The sequence below is a fragment of the Triticum urartu genome, chromosome 3A (genome assembly GCF_056163025.1).
Source record: "Triticum urartu cultivar PI428250 chromosome 3A, HENAU_Tu73, whole genome shotgun sequence".
Taxonomy (NCBI): Eukaryota; Viridiplantae; Streptophyta; class Magnoliopsida; order Poales; family Poaceae; genus Triticum; species Triticum urartu.
In genome coordinates, this window is record NC_141875.1 from 410,590,424 (window position 1) to 410,603,508 (window position 13,085).

Genomic DNA, 13,085 nt, shown 5'->3' on the forward strand with positions numbered 1-13,085 from the left:
GTTGATGTTGGACAAGGAAGACAATGTAATGGGTTATGTTCTCTTACATCTGAGATAAATTATATTATCATGGATCATCCAACATGTTGAGCTTGCCTTTCCCTCTCATGCTAGCCAAATTCTTTGCACGAAGTAAAGATACTACTTGTGCTTCCAAACATCCTTAAGCTTAGTTTTGCCATGAGAGTCCACCATATCTACCTATGGATCGAGTAAGATCTTTCAAGTAAGTTATCATTGTTGCAAGCACTAAAAATTGCTCTCGAAATATGTATGATTTATTAGTGCGGAGAAAATAAGCTTTATACGATCTTGTGATGTGGAAGAAATAAAAGTAATGGACTACATAAGAAAGGTCCATATCACAAGTGGCAATATAAAGTGACGTTCTTTTGCACTAAGATTTCGTGCATCCAACCATAAAAGCATATGACAACCTTTGCTCCCCTCTGTGAAGGGCCTATCTTTTATTCTTGTCTTATACTTCATACAGAGTCACGGTGATTTTCATCTTTCCTTTTAACATTTTATCCTTTGGCAAGCACAATGTGTTGGAAAGATCCTGATATATATGGCTAATTGGATGTGAGTTTTCATGAACTATTATTGTTGACATTACCCTTGAGGTAAAAGGTTGGAAGGCAAAACTATAAGCCCCTATCTTTCTCTGTGTCTGACTAAAACTTCATACCCATAAATTTTGCGTGAGTGTTAGCAATTGTGAAAGACTAAATGATGGTTGAGTATGTGGACTTGCTGAAAAGCTCTTATATTGACTCTTTCTGATGTTATGATAAATTGCAATTGCTTCAATGACTGAGTTTGTTGGTTCTCAATGAAGTTTCTTATTCATACTTGAAATTGTGAATGAATTGTTACTTTAGCATAAGAATTCATATGACAATATTTATATATGTTGTTGTCCTAAGAATGATCATGATGCCCTTATGTCCATATTTTATTTTATCGACACCTCTATTTCGAAACATGTGGACATATTTTTCGATTTCGGCTTCCGCTTGAGGACAAGCGAGGTCTAAGCTTGGGGGAGTTGCTACGTCCATTTTGCATCATGCTTTTATATTGATATTTATTGCATTATGGGCTGTAATTACACATAATGTCACAATACTTGTGCCTATTCTCTCTTATTTTACAAAGTTTACATGAAGAGGAAGAATGCCAGCAGTTGGAATTCTGGGCTGGAAAAGGAGCAAATATTAGAGACCTATGCTGCACAAATCCAAATGTCTTGAAACTTCACGGGAGAAATTTTAGAATATATAAAAAATATTGGGAAAAAGAAGTACCAGAGGGGGGCCACCCACCATCCACGAGGATGGGGCGCGCGCCCTACCCCCTGGGCGCCCCCCCACACTTCATGCCCCCCCAGGCAGCCCTCTAATGCCCATCTTTGGCTATATGGAGTCTTTCATGGAGGAAATAATCATAAGCTAGCTCACGGGACGAAACACCGCCGCCACGAGGCGGGACCAATCTAGGGCTCCAGCGGAGCTGTTCTGCCGGGGAAACTTCCCTTCGGGAGGGGGAAATCATCACCATCGTCATCACCAACGATCCTCTCATTGGTAGGGGGTCATTCTCCATCAACATCTCATCCCAAACCCTAGTTCATCTCTTGTATACAATCTTTGTCCCAAAGCCTCAGATTGGTACATGTGGGTTGCTAGTAGTGTTGATTACTATTTGTAGTTGATGCTAGTTGGTTTATTCGGTGGAATATCATATGTTTAGATCCTTTATGTGTATTAATACCCCTCTGATTATGAACATGAATATGATTTGTGAGTAGTTACGTTTGTTCCTGGGGACATGGGAGAAGTCTTGGTATAAGTAGTCATGTGAATTTGGTATTCGTTAGATATTTTGATGAGATGTATGTTGTCTTTCCTCTAGTGGTGTCATGTGAACGTCGACTACATGACACTTCACCATTGTTTGGGCCTAGAGGAGGGCATTGGGAAGTAATAAGTAGATGATGGGATGCAAGAGTGACAGAAGCTTAAACCCTAGTTTATGTGTTGCTTCGTAAGGGGCTGATTTGGATCCATATGTTTCATGCTATGGTTAGGTTTACCTTAATACTTCTGTTGTAGTTGCGGATGCTTGCAATAGGGTTTAATCATAAGTGGGATGCTAGTCCAAGGAAGGACAGTACCCAAGCACCGGTCCACCCACATATCAAATTAACAAAGTACCGAACGTGAATCATATGAACGTGATGAAAACTAGCTTGACGATAATTCCCATGTGTCCTTAGGAGCGCTTTCCTTTATATAAGAGTTTGTCCAGGCTTGTACTTTTCTACAAAAAGGATTGGGCCATCTTGCTGCACTTATTTACTTTTATTACTTGTTACCCGTTACAAACTACCTTATCACAAAACTATCTATTACCGATAATTTCAGTGCTTGCAGAGAATACCTTACTAAAAACTGCTTATCATTTCCTTCTGCACCTCGTTGGGTTCGACACTCTTACTTATCGAAACGACTACGATAGATCCCCTATAATTGTGGGTCATCAAGACTCTTTTCTGGCACCATTGCCGGGAAGTGAAGCGCCTTTGGTAGGTGGAATTTGGTAAGGAAAAATTTATATAGTGTGCTGAAATTTACTGTCACTTGTTACTATGGAAGATAATCCTTTGAGGGGCTTGTTCGGGGTATCTTCACCCCGACCAGTAGAGAAAAGAGTTGCTCCTCAACCTACTGAACCTACTGAAAATGTTTACTTTGAAATTCCTTCGGGTATGATAGAGAAACTACTAGCTAATCCTTTCATAGGTGATGGAACATTGCATCCCGATTTGCACCTAATCTATGTGGATGAAGTTTGTGGATTATTTAAGCTTGCAGCTATGCCCGAGGATGTTATCAAGAAGAAGGCCTTCCCTTTATCTTTTAAGGGAAAGGCATCGGCATGGTTTAAGCTATGTGATGACACGGGATCATGGAACTACAACCGATTGAAATTGGAATTTCATCAGAAGTTTTATCCTATGCATCTTGTTCATCGTGATCGTAATTATATATATAAGTTTTGGCCTCGTGAAGGAGAAAGCATCGCTCAAGCTTGGGGAGGCTTAAGTCAATGTTATATTCATGCCCCAATCATGAGCTCTCACTAGTAGAAAACAGGGCTATGGTCCAGGCCGGCTCAGCCCATTAGTCCCGGTTCAGTCTAGAACCGGGACCAATGTGGGCATTGGTCCCGGTTCGTGAGCCCAGGGGGCCGGCCGGGCCACGTGGGCCATTGGTCCCGTTTCATCTGGACCTTTTGGTCCCGGTTGGTGGGACGAACCGGGAACAATGGGCCTCGCTCCTGGCCCACCACCATTGGTCCCGGTTGGTGGCTTGAACCGGGACCAAAAGCTTCCCTTTAGTCCCGGTTCATGTCATCAACCGGGACCAATGAGGTGCCTATATATACCCCCTCACGCAAGAGCAGAGCATAGTGCTCTGTTTTTTCTGGCCGAGGGGGAGAGGGCTTTGTGGTGCTCTAGCTCACCTCCTATGCACATGAGGTGTTCGATGGAATGCCCGAGCCACACTACTTAAGCTTTCTCCTCTCGAAGCTCGACCTCCAAGCTCCATTTTCCTCGAGATTTGTCTAGATTTAGCGGTCCGTCACGCCCCGTCCCCATCTTCACCGCCGTCGATCACCCGCGCCGATCTCATCACCGACACCACCGTGGTGAGCCTCTTGTTCTTATCTTCTTTCTGAAAGGAAAAATATTCTTACTTGTATGTTTAGATAGATACTTGTATCATTTTCTTACATTTATTATTGCATCTTATATAGTGCGATGGTTTTGGTATCCGCCCCCGTCGGCCCTCGTCCTGTCTATGATTCGGATTTGGTATGTATATTGTCTTTATAACTATTGGTTCATTTATTGTTTATGAAAATTATGCCGACCAACGTGACATAGATTTTATTTATCTAGGATGTATGTGAATGGAAATGCCAACCGACCCTATTGTCGAGAGGTTAAATTTAGTTGAAGAAGAAAACAATTTGTTGAAGGAAAAAATAAAAAAATTGAGGAGGAGAAGATGATATTGGAGTTGCATGTTGCGGATGTCGTCGATGATCACAAGATCAAGATGGATGCAATGCGCTTGAAGATTAGAAAGATTAGAAAATATGCCATTCATACCGAGGCTTGGTATCATTATGCCGTTGGATCAATTGTTACCTTGGTTGCGATTATGATCGCATTTGTTTTCGCATTGAAATGTTTTACATAGTTTCAATGTATGGTTTAATTAATTAGATGCTCTGGAGAGCTATATGTTGTTAGATGAGAACTATGTATGCACTTTGGTTTTAATGTGATGATGAACTTCTATTAATTTGGACACTTAATTATATATAATGCACGCAGATGAACCGGCAATGGATGTACGGTGACAGACACACCCGTGAGTACATTAAGGGCGTGCATGAGTTTCTCTATGCGGCTGAGGCAAACAAGCAGAATGGTTTTATGTGTTGTCCATGCATTGAATGTGGGAATACGAGGTCTTACTCTAACCGGAAAATCCTTCACTCCCACCTACTTTACAAGGGTTTCATGCCACACTATAATGTTTGGACGAGGCATGGAGAAATAGGGGTTATGATGGAAGACGGTGAAGAAGAAGAGTACGATGACAACTATGTGCCCCCTGAATACGGTGATGCTGCAACGGGGGGAGCTGGTGAAGATCAAGAGGAACCAGACGATGTGCCCAATGATGCTGCCACGGGTGAAGCTGCTGAAGATCAAGAGGAACCAGACGATGTGCCCGATGATGATGATCTCTGCCGGGTCATTGTCGATGCAAGGACGCAATGCATTAGTCAAAAGGAGAAGCCGAAGTTCGATCGCATGTTAGAGGATCACAAAAAAGGGTTATACCCCAATTGCGAAGATGGCAACACAAAGCTCGGTACCGTACTGGAATTGCTGCAGTGGAAGGCAGAGAATGCTGTGGCTGACAAAGGATTTGAGAAGCTACTGAAAATATTGAAGAAGAAGCTTCCAAAGGATAACGAATTGCCCGACAGTACATACGCAGCAAAGAAGGTCGTATGCCCTCTAGGATTGGAGGTGGAGAAGATACATGCATGCCCTAATGACTGCATCCTCTCCCGCGGTGCATACAAGGATCTGAACGCATGCCCGGTATGCGGTGCGTTGCGGTATAAGATCAGACGAGATGACCCTGGTGATGTTGACGGCAAGCCCCTCAGGAAGAGGGTTCCTGCGAAGGTGATGTGGTATGCTCCTATAATACCACGGTTGAAACGTCTATTCATAAACGAAGAGCATGCCAAGTTGATGCGATGGCACAGTGAAAACCGAAAGAAAGATGGGAAGTTGAGAGCACCCGCTGACGGGTCGCAGTGGAGAAAAATCGAGAGAAAGTACTGGGATGAGTTTATAAAGGACCCAAGGAATGTATGGTTTGCTTTAAGCGCGGATGGCATTAATCCTTTCGGGGAGCAGAGCAGCAATCACAGCACCTGGCTCGTGACTCTATGTATGTATAACCTTCCTCCTTGGATGTGCATGAAGCGGAAGTTCATTATGATGCCAGTTCTCATCCAAGGCCCTAAGCAACCCGGCAACGAAATTGATGTGTACCTAAGGCCATTAGTTGAAGAACTATTACAGCTGTGGAATGGAAATGGTGTACGTACGTGGGATGAGCACAGACAGGAGGAATTTAACCTTAAGGCGTTGCTGTTCGTGACCATCAACGATTGGCCCGCTCTCAGTAACCTTTCAGGACAGACAAACAAAGGATACCACGCATGCACGCACTGTTTAGATGACACTGAAAGTATATACCTGGACAAATGAAGGAAGAATGTGTACCTGGGCCATCGTCGATTTCTTCCGACCAACCATCAATGTCGAAAGAAAGGCAAGCATTTCAAAGGCGAGGCAGATCACCGGAAGAAGCCCGCCATGCGCACCGGTGATCACGTGCTTGCTATGGTGAATGATTTACACTACGTAATCTTTGGAAAGGGTCCCGGTGGACTAGCTGTTCTGAATGATGCTGAGGGACACGCACCCATGTGGAAGAAGAAATCTATATTTTGGGACCTACCCTACTGGAAAGACCTAGAGGTCCGCTCCTCAATCGACGTGATGCACGACGAAGAACCTTTGCGTGAACCTGCTAGGCTTCTTGGGCGTGTATGGGAAGACAAAAGATACACCTGAGGCACGAGAGGACCTGCAACGTTTACACGAAAAAGACGGCATGCCTCCGAAGCAGTATAAAGGTCCTGCCAGCTACGCTCTTACGAAAGCAGAGAAAGAAATCTTCTTTGAATGCCTGCTCAGTATGAAGGTCACGACTGGCTTCTCGTCGAATATAAAGGGAATAATAAATATGCCAGAGAAAAAGTTTCAGAACCTAAAGTCTCATGACTGCCACGTGATTATGACGCAACTTCTTCCGGTTGCATTGAGGGGGCTTCTACCGGAAAACGTTCGATTAGCCATTGTGAAGCTATGTGCATTCCTCAATGCAATCTCTCAGAAGGTGATCGATCCAGAAATCGTACCAAGGCTAAGGAGTGATGTGGCGCAATGTCTTGTCAGTTTTGAGCTGGTGTTCCCACCATCCTTCTTCAATATCATGACACACGTCCTAGTTCATCTAGTCGACGAGATTGTCATCCTGGGGCCCGTATTTCTACCCAATATGTTCCCCTTTGAGAGGTTCATGGGAGTCCTAAAGAAATATGTCCGTAACCGCGCTAGGCCAGAAGGAAGCATCTCCATGGGCCATCAAATAGAGGATGTTATCAGGTTTTGTGTTGACTTCATTCCTGGCCTTAACAAGATAGGTCTCCCTAAATCGCGGTATGAGGGGAGACTGACTGGAAAAGGCACTCTTGGAAGAGACTCAATAATAGGCAGGGACAGATATTCTTGGTCTCAAGCACACTACACAGTTCTACAGAACTCTACCTTGGTGACCCCGTATGTCGATGAACACAAGAACAGTCTACGCTCCAAACACCCGGAGCAGTGCGACGACTGGATTACATGTGAACACATCAGGACTTTCAGCAGTTGGTTGGAAACACGTCTCAAAGGTGACAACACTGTTTGTGATGAGTTGTACTTGTTTTCCAGGGGACCATCTTTGACTGTATTGACTTACAAAGGATACGAGATAAATGGGAATACATTTTACACGATCGCCCAAGATCAAAAGAGCACCAACCAAAACAGCGGTGTCCGCTTTGATGCAGCAACCGAGAGCGGAAGGGACACATATTATGGTTACATAGTGGACATATGGGAACTTGACTACGGACCTGATTTTAAGGTCCCTTTGTTTAAGTGCAAATGGGTCAATCTGTTAGGCGGCGGGGTACAGGTAGACCCACAGTACGGAATGACAACAGTGGATTTGAAAAATCTTGGGTACACTGACGAACCGTTCGTCCTAGCCAATGATGTGGCACGGGTTATCTATGTGAAGGACATGTCTACCAAACCGAGAAAAAGAAAAGATAAGGAAGCGAATACATCATACAATGAGCCAAAGCGCCACATAGTTCTTTCAGGAAAAAGGGACATCCTGGGAGTGGACGGCAAGACAGACATGTCTGAAGATTATGAAAAGTTTCATGAAATTCCTCCCTTCAATGTCAAGGCTGACCCAAGCATCCTGATAAACAATGAAGATTATCCATGGTTACGGCGCAATAAGAAAATGACACAAGCGAAGAAAAAGTGAAGACTTTCTCCCGCAACTATTATGATGATACCATGCCAAATTTTTAACAGATGAACATGCTACCATTGTCCGTTTTGTACATGCACATGCTATGTGGGTGAAATTATGATACCATGCCAACTTTCAACCTTTTCAGAGTTCAATTTGAAATGCTTTCCAATTTCAGAGTCATTTAGCTCAAATAATGAATTAATAGCAAACAGAATGAACTACAAAACTTTTATGAAAATAAAAACAATCAATTAAAATATTATGTTATGATCAACTAAAATAAAACTATAATATTCTTCAATAGCAAAAAGAATATAATTTTTGTGACCTAAAATCAAACTATAAGTATTTAATTGTAAGTATAAATAAAAAATAAATAGCAAAGAAAAAAAATTCTATTTTTATAGTAAAGTTATTCATAAACTAGTGATTCACACAAATTTTATAAAATTCAAATTTAAACTATTCAAAATTTTAAAACTAATGGCACTAACAGAAAGTTTATAATTTTTGTGACCTAAAATCAAAAAGAAATCACTAAAAAACTATAAGTATTTAGTTGTAAGTATAAATAAAAAATAAATAGAAAAAAAATTCTATTTTTATAGTAAAGTTATTCATAAACTAGTGATTCACACAAATTTTTAAAAATTCAAATTTAAACTATTCAAAATTTAAAATTAATGGCACTAACAGAAAGTTTATAATTTTTGTGACCTAAAAGCAAAAAGAAATCACTAAAAAACTGTAAGTATTTAGTTTTAAGTAGAAATAAAAAAATAAAAAACCAAAAAAATGTAGAAATAAAAAAGAAAAAACCAAAAAAAATTCCACCCACTGGGCCTCCACGGTCTGAATACGACTAGAAACCCTACATGGGCCAGGATTCAGGCCCGCAGAGGCCCAATAGGCCCACAGGTAGTAACAAGTTTAGGCCCGAAAGCCTACATTAGAGAGGAGCTCGAATGGGGAGGCACAGCAGCGCTTATAAACAAGTGCCGGCGCCCTTCAGCTAGCGATGTGGGACTAAACTTCAGCTAGCGATGCAGCACAAGGCCATTGGTCCCGGTTGGTGGCGCCAACCGGGACTAAAGGGGGCATTGGTCATGGTTCGTGGCACCAACCGTGACCATTGCCCCCCTTTAGTCCCAGTTGGTGCCACCAACCGGGACCAATGGCCTTCGCTTCCCGCCCTTTTGGCTGCCGAAAATTGGCCTTTGGTCCCGGTTCGTCGCACCAACCGGGACTAAAGGGGGCATTAGTCCCGGGTCGTAGCACAAATCGGGACCATTGCTCTGGCTATATAAGCCACTACTTGTGAAATTTTGGCCAACCGCTCCCATTCGCCCCGACGCCCCCAGGCCATTCGTCGTCGTCGCCGTCCCGAGCCCGTCGTCGCCCCGCGCCCGCCGTCGTCGCCCCGCCCCGCCCCGAGCCCGTACGTCGTCGCCCCGCGCCGTCGCCCCGCGCCGTCGCCCCGAGCCCGTCGTCGCCTCGCGCCCGCCCCTTCGCCGCCCCGAGCCCGCCGCCGTCGCCCCGCCCCGCCGCCGCCCCGAGCCTGTCGTCGCCCCGCGCTGGCGCCCTTTAGGTTGATGATATGATGATGTTGATGATATGATGATGTTTTTTTTCTGTTGATGATATGATGATGTTTTTTTTCTGTTGATGATATGATGATGTTTTTTTCTGTTGATGATATGATGATGTTTTTTTTCATATATGCATTTTTTCATATATGTATTAATTTTTTTAAGTTGTTAGTAGATATCGATTTTAGGTTAGTGCATTTTATCACTGATTTTAGGTTAGTTGAGCCTCTTTAGTGCATTTTATGTTTGTTGCATTTTAGGTTAGTGCATTTTATGTTAGTGGAGAGGAAAAAGTAAAATAAGGAAAAGGAAAATAAGTAGAGAAAGAAGGAGAAGAAGAAGGAGAAGACGAGGAGAGGAAGAAAAGGAAGAGGAGAAGAAGAAAAAATAGAATTTTTTTTCTATTTTTTCTTCTTCTCCTCTATTCCTTTCTTCTTCTCCTCTTTTTTTTCTTCTTTTTTTTCTTCGATCTTCTCCCCCTCCCGATAGGAAAGTTTTATATAGAAAGTTACAATTTTAGAATAGTTTTATATATGCAAAAATTACAATTTTAGAAAAAGAAGGATAGGAAAGAAGAAAATAAGAAGAGGAAAGAAAGAAGAAGAGGAGAGGAAAAGAAGAGGAGAAATAAATAAGAAGAAGAAAAAAGAAGAAAAAGAAGAGGAGAAGGAAGAAAGGAATAGTGGAGAAGAAGAGAAAATAGAAGAAAGGAATAGTGGAGAAGAAGAGAAAATAGAATATCGCTATTTGGAAAAAGTAAAATAAGGAAAAGGAAAATAAGTAGAGAAAGAAGGAGAACAAGAAGGAGAAGACGAGGAGAGGAAGAAAAGGAAGAGGAGAAGAAGAAAAAATAGAATTTTTTTCTATTTTTTCTTCTTTTCCTCTATACCTTTCTTCTTCTCCTCTTCTTTTTCTTCTTTTTTCTTCTTCTTATTTATTTCTCCTCTTTGAGGGGTCGAGGGTCGGGAACTAGGTAGAGGGTCGAGGGTCGTTAAGGGATCAAGGGTCGAGGGTTTTAGGGTCGAGGGTTCGAGGGTTCTATAGGTTCGAGGGTCGAGGGTTCCAGCAGGGTCGTCTAGGGGTCGAGGGTTCCAGGGTCGTCGAGGGTTCGAGGGGTCGAGGATCGCCGAGGGGTCGAGAGAGGTTTCCTAGTGTCAGAGTATTGAAGAAATCCATGCCTTCATCATTAGCCGAAAGTAACCAGGGCATGTTGGTACGAAGTTCTGCAAAGTTGTTCTGGAATGGAGTCCCGGATAGAATAATCCACCTTTTGGTACGAATTCAGCAAAGGCCTTCCAAATAGCGATATTCGGAAGGCTCTTTCTGAACTTTGTACCAAAAAGCGAATTATCCTATCTGGGACTCCGTTCCAGAACAACTTTGAAGAGCTTCGTACCATCATGCACATGTTACTTCCGCCTAATGATGAAGACATGGTTTTGTTGAATCCTTTGACACTAGGCAACCTCCCGACCCCTCGGCGATCCTCTCGAACATGAGAGGAAGAAGAGGGTCATCTAGGGGTCGAGGGTTCCAGGGTCGTCGAGGGTTTGAGGATGGCCGAGGGGTCGAGAGAGGTTTCCTAGTGTCAAAGTATTAAATAAATCCATGCCTTCATCATTAGCCGGAAGTAACCAGGGCATGTTGGTACGAAGTTCTGCAAAGTTGTTCTGGAATGGAGTCCCGGATAGAATAATCCGCCTTTTGGTACGAATTCAGCAAAGGCCTTCCAAATAGCGATATTCGGAAGGCTCTTTCTGAACTTTGTACCAAAAAGCGAATTATCCTATCTGGGACTCTGTTCCAGAACAACTTTGAAGAGCTTCGTACCATCATGCACATGTTACTTTCGCCTAATGATGAAGACATGGTTTTGTTGAATCCTTTGACACTAGGCAACCTCCCGACCCCTCGGCGATCCTCTCGAACATGAGAGGAAGAAGAGGGTCGTCTAGGGGTCGAGGGTTCCAGGGTCGTCGATGGTTCGAGGGTTCGAGGGTTCTTCTCCTCTATTCTTTCTTCTCCTCTTTTTTTTTCTTCTTCTTCCTCTTTTTTTTATCGGGAACGAGGGTCGTCGAGGGACATAGATGTAGTGTCGTCGTTGTCGATATATACCCCCTCCCGATAGCTTACTATGATTAGGTAGCTAGTTCTACATTTGGCACTAATATATCCATCTGTCATGTTTGAATAATAATTGCCATGTTGTAAATATTTGTAGAAACTATGGACACCTCCCTAGACGAAGCAACAAAAGAAGCGTTGTTGAGGGACATAATCGCAGAAGGAAGTGATGCCATCTCGTTGTTTCTCAATGAAACCGATGGTCTGGAAGGAGAGGGTGAACAAGCTGGCTACGGTGACCTAATGCCGGTGCAAGAAGAAGAACATGAGGACGGCTCCGGTGACCCAATGCCGGTGCAAGAAGGAGACCATGATGACGGCTCCGGTGACCGAACCGAGTCTGGCCAGGTATATATATTAGTTAAGCCTATGCTGACTAGCTGATTGATGCATTCATTGTTTTGGTATGTACACATATTAATTAAGTCTTTGTTCTTTTTTCTAGCACTCCGGATCGAGCACAACTTCGGTAAAGAGACGAGGCCCGAAGAAAAAGTTGAGCTCGGATGAAAAGTTTGAGATCATAGCAATCGCGCCCGACGGCCAACCTATTGAACCCCTCCGGACAAAGAGTGCATTTGTTGCTCAGTGCGGGGTTCTGGTTAGGGACAAGATCCCGATAAGCATCCAGCAATGGTTTAAGCCAACTACAGAAGACCCTGAGGTGTCTTATGTCAATGATATGCAGAAAAATGATCTTTGGACTGAGCTGAAGTCAAATTTCACCCTACCGCCTGAGGATAATTTAGAGAACCCAGTTAAAGAGAAATTAATCAAGTCTTTTGCTCTGAAGAGGATTGCAAAACTATTCAGGAGGTGGAAGAAAGAGCTGAATAAGTTTGTCGAAAATAATGAGACACCAGAATTCAAGGGCAGATATGAGAAGATCAGAGATCACTGGCCCGCATTTGTGGCCCACAAGACATCGGAAAAGAGTCAGAAGATGTCGGCGACAAACAAGCAAAATGCTGCGAAGAAGAAGCTTCACCATCGCACGGGGTCAGGTGGCTACCTCATAGCGCGGCCTAAGTGGTCCAAGACTGAGAATGATCCGGTTCATAAAGGGATCGAACCAGAGACAATTAACTGGCCAGACCGTTGCCGGACTTGGTTCTTCGGGGCTGGCGGAACCTTGGACCCTGTAACAGGGAAGTGCATTTGGACGAACGATCAAATGGACATACCAGTCACTAAGCTTAAGTAGTATATCGAAGCAGCGCAGGAAGGGACGTTCTTTCCAGACAGAGAGAACGACGAGCTCACAATGGCCCTTGGGAATCCTGAGCACCCTGGACGGACACGAGGCATGCCAGGCTCCATTCCATGGAAGGCTGGGTTTCCGGACGCAGGCGGTTACAAATCCCATGAGAGGAGGAAAAAAGTGCAGCAGACCCAAATGCAGGCGCTGCAAGCAAGGGTAGACGCGATAGAGGAACGAGAAGCAAATCGCAGCAAACGTACTGCCGAAGCCTCCCCCGAAGCTACCCCGCCATCTCAGCGCAGAAGCAGCGTGGCTTCCACCAAGCTGCTTCAGCCGGAGCATGCCTTGACGGCTCCTGCCAGCTATCCCGTGGATGCTATAACGGAGTCTCAAAATTGCCAC